This window comes from Mauremys reevesii, linkage group 8, assembly GCF_016161935.1.
Source record: "Mauremys reevesii isolate NIE-2019 linkage group 8, ASM1616193v1, whole genome shotgun sequence".
Classification (NCBI taxonomy): domain Eukaryota; kingdom Metazoa; phylum Chordata; order Testudines; family Geoemydidae; genus Mauremys; species Mauremys reevesii.
In genome coordinates this window covers 60,117,516-60,139,144 of record NC_052630.1, presented here as the reverse complement: position 1 = coordinate 60,139,144, position 21,629 = coordinate 60,117,516, and the positions used below count along the sequence as shown (strand labels likewise).

The 21,629-nt window shown below is 39.0% G+C and overlaps 2 long non-coding RNA genes across 2 annotated transcripts in view; one reads left to right on the top strand and one right to left on the bottom strand.

Moving 5' to 3' along the window:
- The window catches only part of LOC120370948, an 81,203-nt gene extending 61,442 nt beyond the window's left edge, over nucleotides 1-19,761 (bottom strand). The window contains exon 1 of the long non-coding RNA XR_005584077.1: nucleotides 19,354-19,761. This is a non-coding gene — a long non-coding RNA (uncharacterized LOC120370948). The remainder of the gene's footprint in view (nucleotides 1-19,353) is intronic.
- Nucleotides 5,749-12,683, top strand: LOC120370947. Its single transcript, XR_005584076.1, has 3 exons — nucleotides 5,749-5,875; nucleotides 6,003-6,164; nucleotides 12,553-12,683. It is a non-coding gene; the product is annotated as an uncharacterized LOC120370947 (long non-coding RNA).
- Nucleotides 19,762-21,629: the final 1,868 nt, after the last annotated feature.

The window sequence follows — 21,629 nt, the reverse complement described above, 5'->3', positions numbered from 1 at the left end:
GTTACATGAGACCCACCAAAGGGAGGTGTTGAGTTTCTGTCCTGCAGAAGATTCCTTGCTCCACCTATGCTCAGTATCCATTTGCCAATTGCTTGCTGCCACATATAGAGATTCACAATGTACAGTAGATCTGGTTCAAATTTGGGTCCTCCCCTCACAGTTTCAAAAGAAAATTAACATTTTTTAATTTTGCGTAAAATTGTTTACTTTCAGTTTTCATTTAAAAATATTTAAAAATTAAAAAAGTGAGAAAAAAGGTGGGGAAAAGCAACAAAAGTAAGAGAACATGGGGAAAGAAAGCACTTCATTATCCTCCTACCCATTTAAAAAAACCTCCCTTTATAAAGGAGAAAAATTAAATTAGAAGAAAACCCACCTTTTCTTTCTCATATTTTTGTTTTTAAACTTTTTTTCTCTATTTTTCTAGTGGAAAACCGGGGAGGGAAGCAGGCTATAAAAAAAACCAAACCAAACCAAACAAAAACCCACAGAGTGGGAATTTTTGCACTGCTTTGCAATGAACATTTTCAAGAATTAAAACAAAAAATCAATTTGGATTTTAATGTTGTATTTCCTCCCCACCCCTCCCCATTAACCACAAACAATTTTTCAAGTTTTCATTTTTGACAAAACCCCATTTTTAATGAAAAACATTGAGAAAACTTCAGCAAGGTCCAGTTAACAGCCCTTATTCAGCTACCTCACATTCCAGTCCTGCTTGAACAACAGAACTGTAATAGTCCATCTGCACCGGGTATTTCCCCAGTTGCAGAAGAGAGGACTAGATATGCCCATTTTGAATATATAGTGGATATGGAAGGGGAGGTCTGAGTTGACAGAGAAAAGGTTCCAAAGAGTGGTCACCATTACATTCTTTACAATTGCTACTTGTAATTATTTTTATGTGCCATTCCTTTATACTCAATATGGGCACATCATGAATATTGTGGTAACATTAATTCGTCCAAATGGTAGTATTGAATAGATGTTTAATGGTGACCTCTTCACCTCATGCTCCAATTACAGGGGTACTCTAAAGTTCAAACATATCTGACCCCAACTCATTTGATCATATCAATGGTCAGCCTATGTAGTAATGACAGTATATCTAGCAAGATATTAAGCTGTGATGGAAAAATAGATGGAGGGGCTGAGTGCTTGGGTCTCCTGGGGGCTTCAGAATTATCGGTGCCATCCCCTTCTTTCACATTGCTGCATTGTACTGGTTTGCTTCTGTCTCTCATTAGCAACAAGCAGATCAATATTAATTCATTGAGACAGCTAGCTCGTATATTCAAAGATAGATGATCCTGACATTAATGCAGTACAATAAAACAACAATAATGACTCCTATTTATAAAGTGACTTTCATTTAGAAGGCTCCCAGAATGCTTTCCAGGCTGTATCAACAAAAGGAAACATTTGATAGCTATTGCTGAAACAGTCACCTTTGGAGTAAAATTAAAGCTGTGTAAAATGTTGCAGTTTCACTGGCCTGGAACAGCAAAATTAAGATTAGGAGGGGCCTCAAGTTCTCAACCTAGCTCTGCTACTGACTTTCACCTTTCTCACTCAGTTTCTTTATCTCTAAAGTGCACATAACAACTTTCACCTATTTTACAAATGTATTGGGATTAACCTCTGTATAGTGCCTTGAATATGTAGAGTCCCAAACAAAAGTTACATATTAAGTGCTTAGATACCATAGCGCTAAAGAAAATCCTAAAATAAAAGGACAACAGACAGGACTGAGCTGCTGGACAAAATAGTTACACAGTATGCCTGCATGATTATTTTCTTCATCATTTCACATCACTGGGGTGTTCACATCACTCATGTGAGCTCATTACATTTCAATATTTATGTATATGGAGCAAAAAAAATGTTATCACATTGATTATATATTTGAAAAGTGAAAAATTTGAAAAGATCTTTTGAACTTTTTGATATAGTTACTCATTGGAAGTTTATCACAATATTTTTTAAAAGGATCATGGTTCTTCACAGCAGGATTTATATTTTTCAATGTGGTACTCTTCTGTTTTTGAACATCTGACTTAAATGCTGCATTCCAAAGTTACATGAACCCTATTGGTAGCTGATTTGAAAATAGGATGTACATGTGACAAATTAAGTATTTGCATAGGTTTATTTCTGGCATATCTACATCTGCATCACTGTGAAAATTAACTGATATTTCAACATTGCAACACATTTGGTTTTTGACTGCTTTTTTCCTATCAACTTCACTAATTGCTGAAGCCCTGCAGTCATATAATTAATAAATAGGATAGAGAATGACAGAAAATGAATCCATCTCATGAAAATATGGGGCCTGATTTTCAAAATCAATTAGTGACTTATGGTGCCCAACTTGGGACCTATGTTCCATGTAAGCAGCGCAGCTGCTCAGCAGCCTATTAGCGCCGCACAGGCACTCAGGGAACCCGACGGGGATATTCACTTCCCCAGTTTTACAGTTCACAATGGGCCAAATTCACCAATGGTTTAATTTTCCTGAAACCCAAGACTTATAACATGAAGCAATTCTGCACCACTGTGCTTGCTCGATGAAAAGTTTCCAAAAATAAATAAATAAATACATCCAGCACACTCTGAGTTCTGCTTAAGAGCCTAAAATGGCCAGATCTTCAGCTAGAGTTAGCTGGACTAATTCCCACGGATATATGCCGAACAACACTAGCTAAGGATCTAGGCCAATGTGTGGTTTACAGGTCACTGTTCTTCTCTCACACCTTCTAAAACAGTTCTTTTGGGAATCAGATGAGGAAAGGAAACACTCAGATAAATACACTCAAATCAGTCAGTAATTAAATGAACGAAAAGCTCTCTCCACACAAGCTTTTACTGAAACGCACATATACCTCTATTAAAAATAGAAATCCTTCATATTCCATAGCCTAGTTGTACAATACAACGTGAAGAGCAAAATGCATTAGTAGCATTTAGCTAGTAGTGGAAAGGACGTAAAGAAGCAATACTCCTCCATTTACTTAACTGCAATTCGAACTTAGTTTCTCATTAAATCTCAGGCTATAGGGAAAAATAAGATTTAGTGATAAACATGCTATTAAAACACGAAAAATGGTATGGAGAGAGATGGAGACAGTCATTACCATGAACATGCAGATGTTTTCTGTTTATATTATAGTGTGAGCTTCCATCAGACACTCCTAATTATAGCCTGTACACTGGTGTTCCTGCAATGCTAGCCATTAACCTTCAACTGAATCACCAGTTTTTGCATAATGTATATTGTCATTGTAGTGCTCTCGGTAGCTGAAATAGTATCAATAAGTCCAGAATTAAAAGGTTGATTTTGGTGGTGGTGGTGGTGTTTAAATGTGGCTTACAGCACTTTTTTTTTTTAATTTGGTTTTTTTTCCAAGACAAATCACACACACTAAACTGAGCATAAGCTCTTTAGCCATTTACAAGTGGAAACAAAACAAAATAAAAAAAAAAGTATTGTAATTGCAGCATCAGTAATAATGAGTTTCTGAAGAATGCTTTTGCTCAGAATCAAGAGAAATACAAAGAGAATTACAGGAATAATTTAGGAAATTCAAAAGGAAAGATGTGCAATTATAACGTGCAATTAAATTCAAGGCTATGCTTGAGAAAAGAAAGGGAAAACTGCATGGAGCAATCCAGGGGTACATCATTTAACAAGAGAGTACTTCTAGTTTGGCTAATTACTACTTAAGATTCAAATTCTCTCTGTCTCGCCTTTTTTTTTTTTTTTAACTAAAGGGTACAGTAGTGTTACGCTAGAAAAAGGTTATTGCTCGTTTATCCATGCATTTCTGAAAACGCTTTGTTTTAAATCACCCAAATGTTCCTTACTTGAAGAAATATATTTTGAAGTTAAATATGCCAAAATTAACCTAGCTGTGGGTTAAGAAATTAACCATAATCTTATAAATTAGGTTTGTCTAACCCAAGAAAGTATTATTTTTGACATTTCCATTTCAGTTCATTAAAAAGGATTAATATTTTTAAACATAAAATTCACTATTATCTATTTAAACTTGGGGGAAAAGTTTGTTAAACTTCTATTGACAATGAATGTAATAAAACCTAGTTGTCAATGCAGACTAAAAATGTTTCTAATTTGACTATTTTGCTGTATTTTTTATATTTTTTTTCAGATGATCCAGTAGTTTGACTCAGTATAGCTGCTACTTTGCACTGTGTTTTGAAACATGGAATGATTTTAAAGTTTTCAGCTAAATGTTCATGGAGACCTAACGGGTCTGCACACCAGGATCAAGCTTTTCAAAGTGATTGGAGGGAAATCTTCTACTTGAAAATAGTGAAAGGCAGCTGTCTAAACCCCTAGACCACCTTCCAAATCTCAGTGTGGGTATCTTACTGGGCTACAGTTATTGCCTATCATCTTGTTCTCTTAGGTTGGAGTGAATTAAACTTTTAGGTCTGCAACTAAGAACTGTGGCAGAATTGATTCTGAAGATATTTTGGCCTTCACAGTCCTTGGCCTCTCGAATACCTTTTTTCTTAAAGTCGTGGAATTAACCTCTTAAACAGGCCTGAAAACCTTAATTTGATTAAGTTGTGACACACTTTAATGTTAGAAACATAACACTGTTAAATCTCTATAAGTGTTTAAGAACATTTAGGTATATTGGTGCCATATCAAATAAAAATGTACTATCGTCTTTAGTGCTAGGAGATTGTAGTTTGTCTCTTATTCCCAGTCTCATTTCCAAGAATCATTCTGGAGGATATTAAGCAACTTTTTTTAAAAGTGAGGAAATTATAAATGCCCTACTGAAGAAGCATGCATTTGTTGAGTGATAGTGTTCCCACCAGAAATTCCAGGTTGGGTTAAAAAAAAACAACAACCCAACAACATTCAAAACATGACATCTATTTTAGATAGGAAAAAAAGCAATATTTGCTTGGTTATTTCACTGTTCAGTTGATTTTTCAAGCAAGCAAGATTTTGTCTGTTAAAGTTAGGGGGACCAGAAATCCCATTTTTAAAGGGACAGTGAGGTATTTAAGCCCTCCTGGAGGTGTCCTGACTTTTTCTTAAAAATGGGCAAATTGTCTCATATTTTCTATCTCCATACCCCCCCATCACTACTGGTGGGTCCTGCTGCTGGACGGATCCCTGCTCACCAGCTGGGGAGGGGGCATGTGGCCCTGAATGCCCCTCCATGTGTTGCCTTGGGAAGACATGGTGCCAGGTACCATGAGAGGTGGGTATATCCTGGGGGCTCAGCCAGGCATAGAGGGTGGAGAGTGCCAGGCAGGGAGGGTTGGGTTGGTTGGTCATATCCCCTCCTTCACCCCCCCGCGTCAGAGAGGTGTATGGGAGTGTGAGTGTGTGTGAGTCTGTGTGTGTGTGTGTGTGTGTGTGTGTGTGTGTGTGAGAGAGAGAGAGAGAGAGACCCCTCCCCACATGAACCCTAAAGCCTTACAGATAAGAAGGTAAATAAAAAGAATTCAACTATGCAGTATGTCTTTTTAATGGGGACTCAGTCAGCTGGATGATAATTTGAACATTTGTACAATTGATTACTGTTGAACTCATTTGAATAGGAGTAATTTTACCAGGTGTCCTGTATTCAGCAAAGGGAAATATGGTCACCCTAATTATAGTTAATATACAAAACATTCCTGAAAACAGTGGTGCTAGAACATTCTTTACAGTTGGGGTGCTGAAGGCAGAAATCATGTATTGGGTTGTTACTACTTCAAGTCAGGGGGTGTGGCAGGACCCCCAGAACCTCTAGTTCCAGCACCTGTGCCTGAAGAAAAAAGGACTTCATTATATGCTGAGTGAATCAACATTAGCCAACTCCAAAATTTACCTGTTTAACTTTAGGTGGGTTAAGAACTCAATACTACTGGTCATTCCCATATACTCAAAATATGTACAGATAATCAAGCTCTATAACATAGACTTCCATTTACCTCAATTTCAGTACCCTATCTACTATCCCATACTGTAGAGTGACACAGAAGTGAAGTGATATGGATGAGGAATGATACTGAGTGCAGAAATGTCTGGACATCCAAGAGGAAATGTCACAAAGGGAGCTAGAGCTGTGCAACTGGATGAAATAGAAGCACTCAAGTATGCAGTGGTACACTGGAGAAAGATCACTATAGAGGTGGGTAGGTGAAACCAAAAAATACATAAAAGGAGGGAGAGAAGATGAGGGAACTGAGAATTGAACCCTGAGGGTCACCATTACATGGGGGGGGGGACAAAAAACAAAACAAAAACCCAACAACACGAGGGGAGGAATGAAGAGCTATTAAAGGAGTGATCAGTAAGAAGTACCAGGAGAACAGAGGCCCTGATTTAACAAAACACTTAAATAAAATGCTAAAAGTGGTTTGCTGAATTAGGGATGAACTTTGCCTCATGCTAGTGTTTTGATGAATCAGGACCATTGTAACTGAGGCAGGCAAAAAGGAGTAGGGTCAAGGGGATAAATACAAGAATTAGGGAAAAAGACCACTACTCTCTCCTCTTTCGAATCCCTTTTCTCAAACCCACTTTTGCTGTGAAATCTACAAGAATTCTACTGATGGTTAGGTTGCAGAACAGATTGTGTTATTTGATATTTACGTATTTTAAAGCCTGAGTGGATTGTTTTTCAAGAAAAAATATGAGACCCCCACAACAAAACAATACTTCGATGATTCAGAAGCACCTTTTTGCTCATGATTAACTGATTATTGTTACCACCTCAGTATTTCCCAATTTTTTTTTGTTACAGTCTGTCTCTAAATTAATTGTAATCTCATCAGAACCAGGGCTATGCCCAGGGCCGGCTCCAGGGGTTTTGCTGCCCCAAGCAGCCAAAAAAAGCCGCGATCGCGATCTGTGGCAATTCAGCGGGAGGTCCTTCGCTCCGAACTGGAGCGAGGGACCCTCCGCCGAATTGCCGAATACCTGAAAGTGCTGCTGCCCCGCTCCGGAGTTGCTGCCCCAAGCATCTGCTTGATAAGCTGGTGCCTGGAGCCGGCCCTGGCTATGCCTCGCCATATATTTGTACAGACATTATCACAATACAAATAACAAAGCATGCATGGAACACTCAGTTGGAAACAGGCCTAAAGGATGAGAGTATCAAACTAGGGAGGAAGAGTGGGGATTGGCAAGGTTTCTTCTCCTCCTTGCCTATTACTGTCAGTTTTGGTTTTGCTGAGATTGGCTAGATTCTAGGAAGGAAAAGGATGGGGAGAAGGAAAAAAAAGGTGTTTGAAAAAAGATTTAAGAAAGGAACTGAAGACAAAGGTCAGCAGGGGTTATAGGCAAAAGAGTTCATTAGGGAGAAGTAAAGTTCTTTGGAAAGGAAGAGGGCAGAACTGAGAGAAACCTGAGGCTTTTCCCCACCCCCTCCTTAGTGTGGTTCTATTTCAGTAAAAAAGTTCTACCTTTCTCTTATCTCAGTGATTTTCATATCAAGCATGATCCACGTATAGGTAAAGAGAACTAGTCAGTCTGCAAATTCAACTAGAGGCCTGAAAACCAAGCTGGGTTCCTTCCAGCTTATAATCATGCCCTTCCCCCTTAAAGAAAAGGGTTCTGCGGCTGGAGCAGGTCCATGGCTACACCTGTTCAATGCCTCACTTTTGAGGTAAAAGGATCAGACAGCGGTACACACTTATGTTGGTCACTGAACTAGCAAGTCTTATTGTGAAAATGTTCAGGGAGCAGATGTGGAATGATATTGCTATGATCACATTTTAAAGTACACTACTTAGTTTGCAAACTCTTCATGGCCGGGACCATCTCTTTGCTATATATTTGTGCAGTGCCTGGCTGGGCCCTCTAAGCACTACTACAAAGCAAATAAACAACAATGGAGCAGAACTGCATATTAGCATGGAAGAGGTCAACATATCCACTGGACTTTCTCCAAAGTCATTAGGTAGCATGAAAGCAAGACTGGAGATAAGAGAACAGATTTGCAAAATATTGACTAGGGATTAGAGATGCAGACAGGAAAGTATGGGAGAGGGGTGAAGGAATTCAGAATGAGAGAGAGGATACAACTAAAAATAGTGGAAAGGGAGAGACTGGGGTTAGAGCAGCAAAGAAATACTTTGAGATAGTTTTAGTAAAACTGCACTGCATTGAACTCTTTAAGGGTCAGGCACCTAAAAATAAATTTGAAGCAAAAAAACCAAATACATTTAGGTTTCAAATGAAAACACCTATATTCAATTAGCAACCTAACAGAGAAGTGCTACATTTATAAAGATGTTACTGAGCCATATCACCCATTTTTACTGGGGAAGAAGTCATTTCGCAAGCTCAGTAAACCAACTCTGATACTGAATATTTGCAAACACACATAATTCTCTGAATGAGTGTTCAGGGAATCATGTCATGTAAAATTTTTGCTATTTGAAATGACAAAGTTTACTTTAAATGCTATAACTAGAATGGACAAGAAATGTACAAAATGAAATGTGTGCCCAAGTTACTAAAATGCTATGGTCTACATGTCTTTGTATTGCAATCTCTATCGGGGCACTTGAGTTTATTGAAAAAGGTTGGAAGTTACTTATTGGACTGGCATGAATACTGATATCAGAAAATGTCAAAGGTTTAAAGATGAGCTCGACATTCAAACTTGAAACCTTCTTTCCTGCAGGTTTCACAATAGCTGTAGAAATTGTTCAGCCTCTGGAAATGTCATAAATATACCCAAATCTAGTTCATATAATACACCTAAATGATAGAAGAGAACATCCTTTCTTGATATTTTTCATTCTCAATTCAAATACATGCTCAGCTTTTCTGCAAAGTGGTAAAACCAAGGACAAATGCTGAATGTGCACAGACATGGTTAGTTACAAACGCAAAGGACTTCTATGAGCAGAGTGAGGAAGTACATGAGATCATGGTACAAATCTGTGGAAAAATTAAGGGCCAAATCCTTATCAACTGTAAATAAGTTTAGCTCCGAGAGTTACACTGATTTAGACTAGCTCAAGATCTGGTCCTTACACTCTAAAGCAAGAAAGACACTAGAGTAGCACCTTTACTTTTTAATATGCTTTTCACCCCTGCACACAGCAGAACAAACATCAGACCCAGGTGCCTTCAGTTAGTCTCTGATTTCCCAAAGTTCTGAGCAGTCACAAACTCCAGTGAAGTCAAGGGGAGCAATTGCTCAAGATCTTTGAAAGATCAAGCCATTTTTATTTAAATGCTTAAATATGGCCCTTAGGGCCAACATTTTTAAACCAGCAGCCTAAAAGTCATTCTTTATTAATTAGTTTCCATTACTTAACCACTGTCATAGCAACAAGAAGATATAATGGCAGGTTCCTCTTGCAGAATTGCATCTCAAATACTGAAAACCTTGTAAAAATTAAGTAATATGAGTAGTGCATTTTCTTTTAATTTCAGCTTCTGTATAGTTTCCCACAAAGCAGTAGACCCTGATGGATGTGATGATGTATTTCCTTTATATAGAAAAACTAGAGCTGGGTAAAAATTTTCTGTCATAACTTTTTTTCCCCCACCACTGGAAAAGAGAGAGAGAAAAAAAAGCAGATTCGTGTTTACCAAAACATGTTGGAAATGTGTTGAATCTGGCACATTGTTTAGGTCAAAATTACCCCCCCACACACACATATACCCAGAAATGTCTACGTGAATCCTTTCAATGTTATCAAAATAAAATGTTTGGATTTTTTGATCTACATTCACAATGAGGAGGAAGATGGGGACGGAGTTTTGCCCTCACTTATCTTATAGCCCAGTGGTTGGGGCATTCACAAAGGGCTTGGGGGAGACAGATTTGAACCCTTATTCTGGAGCAGAGACTTGAACCAATGTCTCCTCCCACTCTGGTAAGTGCCCTCACTGGACTATGGGATACAGTGGGACAGGGTTCTCATTTTCTCCTAATGAAGCTTTACCACATGGTATAAATAATTAAATATTCTTTAGACCAGGGGCTTGAAGCCAGGTTTCTCTCACAGTAACAGAATGCCCTAAACACAAAGCTAGATAGACAAACACTCTCCTTCTCCCTCCCTCTCCCCAATGACTGTACAAGTATTTGATACTAAGTTGAACAGCTTCAACAAAATACTTGAAAAATCATCGGGCTAGAGTCAGAGCAAGAATGAATTATTCTCTAATTCATGTATTAGCCTTGTGAACCACCTCACCTATTATAAATCTGGACAAGGTATTACCTTCTGAACTGAAGATGGGATCCCTCCAACTTCATTATAGCTTCCTTCCACTCTCACCAAACAAATATTATATATTTTATTAATATAATATATTAATATACATTAGAGTGCTCTGAATTTCTCCCTTGACTCTGAAATTTTAGGCTGCCCATAGGGTTGCACACAAATGAGAAAAAGTAAGTGTCTTTCAAATAATATGATATAGCTAAAATATCTCCTGAAGTTCAGTGGGTGAAATTCACCCCATGCAAAAGGCCAGCACAAAGGACTAAGCACCACTCAAGTTCTTAAATAAGAACGGAAAGGGATTTATGTGCTGTAGTGGGTTTTGCTGGCCCTCTCCACTGGGGTAGACTTTATCCAACAGGATAAAGGCTCAGCTCATGTGTATCAGTCCCATAAGGATTATTGATCTAACCCCCAAATAGGTCCATTTCTGAATATTCATCATTCTTGTAAGGTAAAATAAGCTGATTCATTGTGCACTATTAGCAGTCTGTGCCATGTGGCTAGTTAATAGATCTTATCTTCTATAGAACAAATTTGCTTACTCACTCCCAAATTTGTTTATTCACCCACAAAAGAAATATAGAAAAAAAAATAGATAACCACATGTACAACCCATAATGTACACACAACAAGCACAGCACAGCTTCTGCAGCATGCCTGAAGCACACACACAAGTAAAAAAAATTGGGTAAAAAGCCTCTCTCCATGTTAGCTACAAAATTTAAGCAACAAGGTCTGTTACATGTGTAACCATTGTGAGAAAGTTCCTGATTCACATCAGAATAAGAGTTAGCATATTGAGGGGACAGTGAGTAGCTGAAATGGCTTGTAGGAACTTTTCCTTACTTTACCCTTTGGTTTTTCATCCAGAGATCAAACCTTCTCTCTGCTTCTCTTTATTTTGCTTAAGATAAGGAGCTGTTATGCTCTGTAAAATATTGCTTAGGAGGAATCATGCAGTGAAGAGACAATTTTCTCATCCCCATGAATATTATTTTGGAAGACTTCAGGATTTTTAAAAGGCAGAGCACAAGTAGTAGTGAACCATCGGTGTGCATGAGGGATAGTGCTAATGAACAGAACACATTACTAGGTATATTCTTCCTTAAAAAAAAAAAAAAGTCTCCCCTGAGCCAGGATAAACAAATGAATAAGAGCTATAGCAGAAAGGCATTCTGGGATTCTAGGAAAGCTGTCTGAAAGGGACAATACACTGCTTCATTGGACTTTCAGAACCTGAATCCTCACACAAACTTTATGCAAATGGAGAACAGCATGTAGCCTGAGCACAGTAACAAGCCTGATTTGGCATCAGTGCTGCTGAAGCCATTGAGAGTGTTGCCACTAAACGCAATGGGAACACGAATGGGTCCCTAGCATCTGACTTTTTTATTTCAGTTTTTGAAAGTCTACAAAGAAGGCATCATCATTTGAAAAATATAAACCTACCGTGGACTTGTATAACCAAAGACAATAGTCCTCTATACAACATATGCACACAAGACAAGTTCTATCACGAGTGCGCAAAATATTCCACTTTGTTTGCACAACCTAGGTTCTACAACGTATGCAGGACTATTCTAGAACAAAACATTCACTGGTGTTTGTAACATTTTGAACTCACAATAAACACCTTGCTAGTACAAGGGCAACTGTGTTATAAATGGCAAGACGGGGTGCTGACAATGTGCTGCTTTGCTACTGTAATTAACATTGGTAAGAATTGAAGTGGAGTGGAGGATCATGAGGAAGAAGAGACATTGATGTGCAAAGAACGATAGGTCATCCTCTTTATCGCAATAGTTCTCTGTACTTCAAACAATATTTTACTGAGATATTTATATTAAGCCAAGACAAAATTTTCATCTGGTCTGTAGTTGCTGTTGGGAAAAGTAAGATGGAATCTTGTCTCCTTGTCTCTTTCATAGTACCAACGCCAAAACATACTAAAAAGGAACTGAAATGCAAATAGAATTCTGAAATGCAAAGAAATATGGGAAATTCCAAAAACAAAGTTTGGAAGAGCAAAACCATTCTTCACCACTTTCACTCTTACCCTGTTGTAAAAATCAAACTTTTACTGTTCTGGTTTCTAATGCAAATTGCACATACAAAACCTATTAGAATGTGTTGTGTCCAATCTGCTATGTGTGATGATAAAGATTTTACTCCTTATTGTAGTTATTCAATACTTTTAAATGGTATAAGGTGAGTATTGTGTGAGGTAAACTCTTCTCCCACACAAAAATTTACAAAATGTTTAAAACTCATCCATCACTAACTCCCCTGCCCCACCCCTTTCTCCCTCAATCATTACAGAGCCGGATCTCTGAAGCAAGCAAGAGAGATTCCCTTATGTCTGCAAAAGGTTCCCAGGCTTGCAGCTGGAATCCTGCCCATCGTAATCAGGAGCCTGCTTCGTTCTCCTCCTTGTTCCCAAGTTACCAAAGAACTCTCTTCCCTGCCTTCAAAGGCTGACAATAATAAATCAGAGCTGAAAACAACAATCAGTTGTCATTTTAGTAGAAATGAATGGTTTGACTTTAATTACTTATGGGCTTTAAAAGGACTCTGTGGCCAAGAATGAGAGCAACAATGATCCTAACAGGAGCAAAAGGCAAAATGTTCCTCTGTTTATGGTTATCTATTTTAATTACATGTGTAAGCAAAATCAAAGTCTTCCAAGTGCTACCATGGGTGGGAAGTACTGAAGTTAAGTTGTGTTGGTGTCTTCCGTGTGATCTAACAAGGCCTTTCTGACGCAGATCCTGGCTTCCCGGGGAATATCTTCCTGTCCTTTCAAGGCATTAAATTGTAAACAACAGTGTTTTGTGCATTAAAATGACTTAACTTTGAGAACTCCCAGATGTGGAAAGTGAGCTCAAAATCTTGCTCCAGGAAGGCTCAAGTGAAGCCATTTGTCAAAGTTCAATGTACTCCTGATCTATGCAGTCAGTGTCTCTATTCAGAGGGCACATATAGCATAATTATTTAAAAAACAAAATAAGGAGCTTTACAGAGGGGGAAAACACTGGAATATCAAACATTTCCAATATAAATGCTTTACTAGAGTTCAAAGATGGCCCTACTGATGTATATCCCCTGTCTTATTTATCCATAAGGAATTAAAAAAACCTGTCATACTTCAAACTTAATTAAAACATGTTCAAGGGCAAATAAATCTACACGAATGTAAACTTTAAGGGTTTCTCTAATAACTCAGTAAAACCTGAGCCCAAAGGGATGCAATAAGAATTAATTAAAGTCATTCTTTACTAATAATTTACTAACAGGATCTTCTGAAAACTAAAGAGTTGGAAATAATTTATTGCTAGAAAGAAAATTAAATATTTTTCTAGGAAAGTTCCCATTCATTTTAATAGTATTACCATTCTCAAATCAATTATTGTTTCCTTGGTCCTTGTGTTTTCTCCTTAGCAGAGAGCAAATGAAAAAGCAAACAAAATCACATTTGGTAACTTTGCCTTGACTCTTAAAAGGATGTCACATGTATTGTATAGACATACATAATGTTACAAGAACACAAGCATTCAAAAGTTAGGAAATGCCAGAATTAAGAGGTGCAGTCTCCTCCTTACTGCTACCCCCGCCCCTCCAAACAGCTTACAGTCCCAGTCTCCTTGCCCAGCCAGTTTTAGTCCCATAAGGGGCTTCACCCCAATTCTCAGTCCCATAAGGGGCTTCACCCTTTCACCCCAATTCTCAGTCTATTTCCCTCTTACACTCCACCAATCCCAGTCTCCCCTGCCCACTCTTCTCCTTCTGCCCATACCCTCTTCACAGGCTGGGGGAGGGTGGTGGTGGTTCTCCTCAGCATTCTAATCAGAAACCTTTCTTCTCCACATTGCCTTTTATGCTCTCAATGAACCCTCCTTCTAGACACAAGCAATCTCCTCGCTTTCAGTTCAGGTGCCCAAACTTTGACCCAGCCTGGCCTACAGCAGACCAGAGCCACAATTGCAGGGAAAGTCGTGCTCTGCCCCAAGTTGGAACATGCCCAGTGTGACAGAAGAATCATCAGGAAATTTAGTTGCTAAAATATTAGTGTCTACTTAGCATGTGCAAAAGATGCTTATTCAAAGGCTTATAACTTGACCAGATTTTAACAGGGGTTGCAAAAGGCATATCCTTGACACAAAGGCCACCCCTTTGACAAATGTCAAGTTGCTGATCCAAAATATGGGTGATACTAGAGCTTTTCAAATAAAGGTCACCAGAATTTTCTAACAAGTGCAAAACGACTTATTGAAATGAATCTCATTCTCAGAAACACCTGAACAGTTTTGGCTGAAATTAAAAACAAAACAAAAATCAGCCTGAGGCAGACAACCAACATGGAAACTTTCTGTCCAAACAATTAAAGTTTGAAAAAGTTGTAAGCAGCATCTTACAATGGGAAATGCCGGACAACATTAATAATAGGAGGTGATTCCAGCTCCTCCTGTAATTTAAATATTTTAGATTATTTTACTGGAGACAGGCAAAGCCCGAGTGGCTGTCCTTTTACAAAACATCATTGGGTAGTTCAGATCCAAGTCCAACTATATTTAAACATAAAATTTAGGTTGGTTTTGGCAAATAGAGGTGGTCATCTTTTATACCCTACTATTGCTGTTATAACTACATTAAGGGCAAGATTCCTCTTAGCTCGCAGAAGGCAGCAAGTGGCACGTAACATGTTCAGTGTTAATGGGGGCCTATTACAGCAACCCTGCCTTTGATTAAAACATAAGAAAGCTCCATCTTCTATCCCTGACTTCATAAGTAGTGCTTCCCCAGCTCCCCCTCCTTTTTCAGTGTATTTTCACTACTGATGGTGTTAACTTATTCCTCAGCATGGGCTACCTACATCAACAGTCTATGCGAGAAGGGGGAAAAGCAATTTCTGCTTGTCTATCAGTTGCAGTTGGTTAGGGAACATGCAGAAAGGTGCATGGGCAGAGCTAAGCCAGCACACTAGAATAATCTTCTAGTAATATAGACCAGTGGTTCTCAACCAGGGGTGCACAGAAGTCTTCCAGGGGGTACATCATCTCATCTAGATATCGGCCTAGTTTTACAACAGGCTACATAAAAAGCACTAGCGAAGTCAGTACAAACTAAAATTTCATACAATGAAATATTTATACTGCTCTATATACTATACCCTGAAATGTAAGTAGAATATTTGTATTCCAAATGATTTATTTTATAATGATATAGTAAAAATGAGAAAGTACACAATTTTTCACTAATAGTATGCTATGACACTTTTGTATTTTTATGTCTGATTTTGTAAGCAAGTAGTATAGAAGTGAGGTAACTTGGGAGTACGCAAAACAAATCAGACTCCTGAAAGGGGTACAGTAGTCTGGGAAGGTTGAGAACCACTGGTATAGACAAGTACCCGATTACTTCCTGCTAGAGGGAAAAGGGGAAGCCACGGAGGCAATTGTGACTTAGATTCACAATTTGTTCTCTGAACTGCTCCACTGGTGGCATAGCTACATATTGCCCCTTACCAGGAGCTGGGAGTAATGTCTCCATCTAGCCCTAAATAATTAACACAGAAGTTCTAAAAGTATAATATAAACAAACAGCAAAAATGACAAAAGAATATTTTGTTTTTCACTCAGTTTAGGCAATGAAAATAAACTGGAATATTCACCAAATGCAATTCCATACAACTTGAAGTACTGTGCTATGAAAATACAGGTGTCACCCATTACAAAAACCTGACACAATTGGACGGGATCACAACAAACTGGATCTCAGACCAAATCCCAGACTCCTAGCATGTACTCGGGAACTTTATTCACTTTTGCTGACACCAGTTCAGATCCCCAGTTGGCAGCTACAATATGAGCATTCTTTAGCGTAGACAAGGTTCTAAGAGCATAATCCACTGAAGTCAACAGGACTATTGCATCAGTACAGTGAGCAGCATTTGACCCTCTGCTTGCCGCAGTTATATACATTGTCCATTTTCTCCAGTGAGATTATACTCAAGCCTTGTCTGTTCTAGTGATGGCTTCCAACGTTGCCAATACTTTTCACCCACACAATACATTCAGACTTTATGCAGGTAGAAGGTAAAGGATTTAAATCTAGTCCCCCATCCCAATACCTGGACATTGGGCTACAGTAGGTGGGTGGTTCTACAACTGCTATTCCTGCCTATGGCTTAGATAAAGTTGTCACAGCCCCTTCAGTGACCAGTTGCAAAAGATTTATGACCACTAGATCCATACACATTCAGATCTGCAGCTTCTCCTTCGGCCTTCTCTGACTATAAACTTGCCTACCAGCCTACAATGGGGCTAGTGAGGTGACCATATTCAGGATGCAGAGGGATCCACCTGCAGTGCCCCCCGCCATGCTCTTATGACATAAGTGGTGCAGAGGGCCTTGCACTTACTTACTACCCAATAGATTAATTTCACCTAAAACGCCTACTGAAATTCAATGAAAGAATGCAAATCTCTCTTCTCAAAAAGTTTTAGAATAAGAGAAAGAACAAGGAGTCAGTAGGAAAATCAATAAGCTTGCCACCCCCCAGTATAAAGGGTCCCTTCCATGATAAAATTATAGTACTATAACTGCTGCAATGCTGCTAACTTTTCAGATGTGGAGCCTTACCATCCTGCTGATCTGCTCACAGACTCTCCCTTTAAGAGTTGGCACTCTCTTTCATGATATGTTAACTACAGCCAGGGAACAGGTGCATGTTGTATAGACAAGTACCTAGGAGAATATCTGAACACATTGTTTCCAACAACTACTGCTGGGACAAATGCATAGTAAGTTAAGCACAGTGAAGGAGTTCTAAAATTGCTAGTTAAAAAAGGAGCAATATACAACATGAGCAAAAGGACACCTTAAATGTATTATAAATACAGAAAAAAAATCCCCCCCCCATTGGAATGAGGGGAAAAAACTTTAAAAACCCTAAAATGCCATACCTTTCACACAAACATCCCCCCCAAAAAACACCGCCACCACCAAGATGAAGTGTCAGCAACACAGAGCAACAATGTACCTGCTGTGTATCACTTTGTAGAAAAAAAATAATCCCTTTCAAGATGCTCTCTTCAAGTGTGAAAAATGTTTTATGCATGGTAATATTCTGTCTCCTTGAAGCATACAAAATGATTGTGCAGCATGTAGATGGAGTTAATTATTTTTTCTTTACTTTTAACATATATGAGGGAGTACTTATGTTGAACCCCTATTTAGAGCATATATTATCTACATAGATAGCAGCACCTGCCATAAAACACTTGGCTAAATTCTTGGTCTTTTTTCACCCACTTTATGTTGTTCTTTTGGTTGAAAGGCAGCTTCATAGCCCACTGGGGATTGTCCAGGCAGCATAAAGCCAGAAAACCAGCTCTACACCATCAGGTACTGGCCACCCCTCTTTAGTCATAGGTGATGTTCAGGGAACATCTTGAGAGTGTGACCAGACCACTTTGCACTCCAGAAATCCTAGGCTAGTGCAGTGGTATGTCTAAGAGCAGAAGCCCTGAAGCACCTCCAAGTTACGTGGGTAGGAGAACTGACTCCCTGCTGTCCCAGAAGTAGGATGTGGGAACGTAAAGTTGATATGCCATCCTTTGAGTCCCGCATCAAGCAGAGCTTGCCCTGACCTAAGAATCTCACACATCATTTCTCCTGCATTGTAACATGACATTACCTAGAGTTGTACTTGCCCTAATATTTACTTCTGATCATTTTCAATTCAAGTTTTAAAATGATGGAAGTGACACAGCTAGGAGCAATTTCTCCTTTATAACATTGGTTGGGAATTAAGTTAACACACATCCGCAACTAAACCTTACAAGCCTGGGCCATGAATAGCTCTCTCCTATAGATTTATTCCCTTTTGATGTTCTTAGTGAGCTGTCAATTTACTCACTGAAAAGTCTGTGGTGGGGGAGACATGGTAATTTGTGTTTATTTATTGTTTGTTTTACATTTGTTTAACAGTTTGTCTGAGTTTGGAAGCCAAATTCAAGAAGTTTGCATTTCATAAAGGAAACGTGTCCTAACCAAAGAACCTCAGTAATACAGTCACATCGCAGCTTGTTTACAATGATAAAAACTGAACTCTCTGACATCTACTGCTGACTTGCTGGGAATAGCTAAGAAGATTGCACGGAAATGGGCTATTAAAGAAAGAGCAACTCACTTTTAATTTTTGCTGGAAGAAAAGAAAGACTTTGCCAAACTTTTGTAAAGTCAAACTTATAATTATCACTCACAAAAGGTAAATTTATTGCACTTAAAGCCAGTAAGGCATTTTTAAATTTAAATATATCACTTTCATACTCTGACATTGAACATTACAGCAGAATATTTAAAAATACCCGGCACAATTTGAAACAGGATGTGTCACCTCAGCACTATGTATTGATTGAACAAAAATCTCACTAACTGGAAGCTGAAGTGCTCCATCAGGCAAAGACAGCACCTACCAAGTGGGTTCAGTAGACTCACCTGTGCCTCTAATGATAATAAAGTGGAATCCAGACACCACCATTGTGATAAGAATAATAAATGGCTATTGAATCTATCCTGAAAAATTCTGCCTTATACAGAAGAAGGGGAATAAGTTATCCATAAACAAATCACATCACATACATAACTACTCAGAAGCTCAGCACCCTCAGCATAATCCTGTTAAACATAACAATGTTAGCATTTAAATTTCTACCATTTTAAATCAGCTTTGGAACACAATCATGTGCAACCCCTGTTGAAATGAAAACAAAATGAAGTACCTTAACAAGGGCTGTTATGGGTGAAATTTGCACAACACTCTTTCCCCTCCCCCTCCCAGCACAAAGCCAGTGGAATGGAGCTCTGTCACAATCTATGGAGTCCAGTCCTTCAACATCAGGAATATGTTAGGAAGAACAGCAAGAAGTTTCAGATGAAACATGTTGTCTTCCATCTTTTATTTTTGACCAGACACCACTCCATATTGTAGAATTTTCCACACAACACTTAAACATTTAGTGACCAAACAGCATAACTGCAAGAGGATATTATGATAGGCTTCATACAGGGAACTCCATAAGAGGTTGCAAAGGTAGAATTCATTTGTAACAGACTTACTATTCACTGCTGGGGTCCCTCCTTGTGGCTAGGTCGGGCTTAGTTCTGCCAGGTCTGATGCCCAGTTTCTTTGCTCACTTGCACCACAATCCCTCTTGCTCTCTAGGAGTCTCAGTGCTTCCTCTTCATAGTTTGGCACCTTCTGGCCAGGTCACTGTACAGTTTTCCCCTTCTGGAGCATCAAAGTCTCACCAGATCATCTGGCCAGATGTTTTTTTCAGGCAGTTTTCCAATTCAAGACTGTGCCACTCTCTCAGGCGCTGATAGAGGATCCCAGCCCTACCCACTACCCCAGGCTCCAGCCCAGGACCCTACAATTAGCACCGAAGTTCTGCACGGTCTCAATTCTTACTGCCAATTCCCTGACCACCTTCCTACTCCACCATCCCTCTGGGTAAACCCCTTCCCTCAGGATCAGGATCCCAGGGCTTCTATTTCCTCACTGTGACTGTAGAGCTCCACACTGCAACACCAGTCAAGCCTAAATCTTCCCACAGATGCAGCCTATTAGGTTAATTAGCCTCTTCTGAGCTACCTTCAACCCCTGAAAAGGTGGTGTCAGATGAATACTCCATCCCACCACAAAAAACATGTAGGAAAGCCCCTGAGTAGCAACATTATTTCAGCCTAGAGACTGGACTATAACCCCATAACCCTGTTTGGGTTTGTATAATTTTTCCAGATCTCGAGGATTATATTAATACAGGGAATAGCAAATCATTAGGTATAAATTTAACAAAATCAAATAATAAGTATTTAAAAGTCTAACACCAAACTTTTATTTAACTTACTGCTGATTTCCTTTCTCTTCAGCTTTATGAAGCATAGTTAATAAAAATGTTAAGTTCTTGGTTACAATACAATAGCCTTCAAGGAACACAATTGCAATTCTTAGTTGAGAGAAGCAACACACATAAGTGAGGATACAGCAGTAGGAAAGGAAAGTGCCTTTCTTGTCACAGATAAGGAATTTAAAAGACTGTAACCAGTGACAATAAATAACTATTTAAAGCACACTAAACTGAATGACTGCTACATGATGTGCTTCTTTCAAAGTTCCTAAAAATCCAGACAGCTCAGTATCCAAAGAGGTTAATACCAAGTCTGACTGACCAAAGAAAGAAAACCTTTCTCCAAGTGGGAATTCACTAAACCTGAATTTTCAAAGCATTGCAGGAGTGTTAGCCAACAATTTTCATTACCTTTGAGGGAGGAAGAAAAAAGTTATGGGTAAATCCAATGTAGCTGATGGTATAAGGTACACCTCCAAGCAATGCTAACCTTCTAGTGTAGTGGTGCCCAAACTTTTCCTGTCAAGCCCTGCACCTTACCAGTAATGGAATTTGTCTGTGCCCCCCTCCATTACTGCAAAATTAGCTCAGCAGGGGAGCTTGGGCTGAAAGCAGAGTTGTGGGCAGAACTGGCGGGGGAGGGAGGAGCTGGGGCTAGAGGCGGCCTGGGGGTGGAGCAGGAATGAAGGCAGGGCTAGAGTGGAGCTATGGCTGGGGCGGAGCAGGGTTGGGGATGCTCCCTTCCTGTCTCCCATAGGGGCTGGCCTGTGCCCTGCTGCACACTCCTCACAAATATTCCTCCATGCCCCCTTACGGAGGCACACCCCATAGTTTGGGGAACATTGTTCTAGTGATTGGTCCACATAGAAAAACAACTAACTAGTGCTCCCAACTAATAAAATTATTCACACCTTTCAAATAATACAGGTCTGTGCTGTGCTCAGTCTGGGAGGGCTTGAACCCTGATAATGATGACTCACATGGGAGGTTGTTAGCCTTTTCTGGCAACTACTGGATTGATAGCAATAATTGATGGAATCTTGCCAACTAATGGGTTGCAGAATTACACTAATTTAAAGATCGGATGAACTCTTCAGAATCACTAAATTGTGTCACCATAGTGGGTGGAACAATTACAAAACGTGTACATGACCTATATTGGATAGGATTTCCTATTTGTAGGATGGACACATTCTTTATGGATAATTAGGAACACAATTAAGCCAATTTATTACACAGCCCACTTTTCTTTAAACAAACAGTAGCTATAGTTTTTGTTTGTTTGTTTGTTTGTTTTTTAAGTGAAGCACACTGCTGAATTATTCAGACAATTTTTCGAGAGCACCTTTACTACAGTTTGTGAAACAGATCTGTTTTTTTATTTTCGTTTTTGGAAATCCAATCAAGTACTCTGTGTTACTTGCTATGAAAGACATTGCTATAGATGTATACATATACATACACAAATACACACACTGTGCAGCT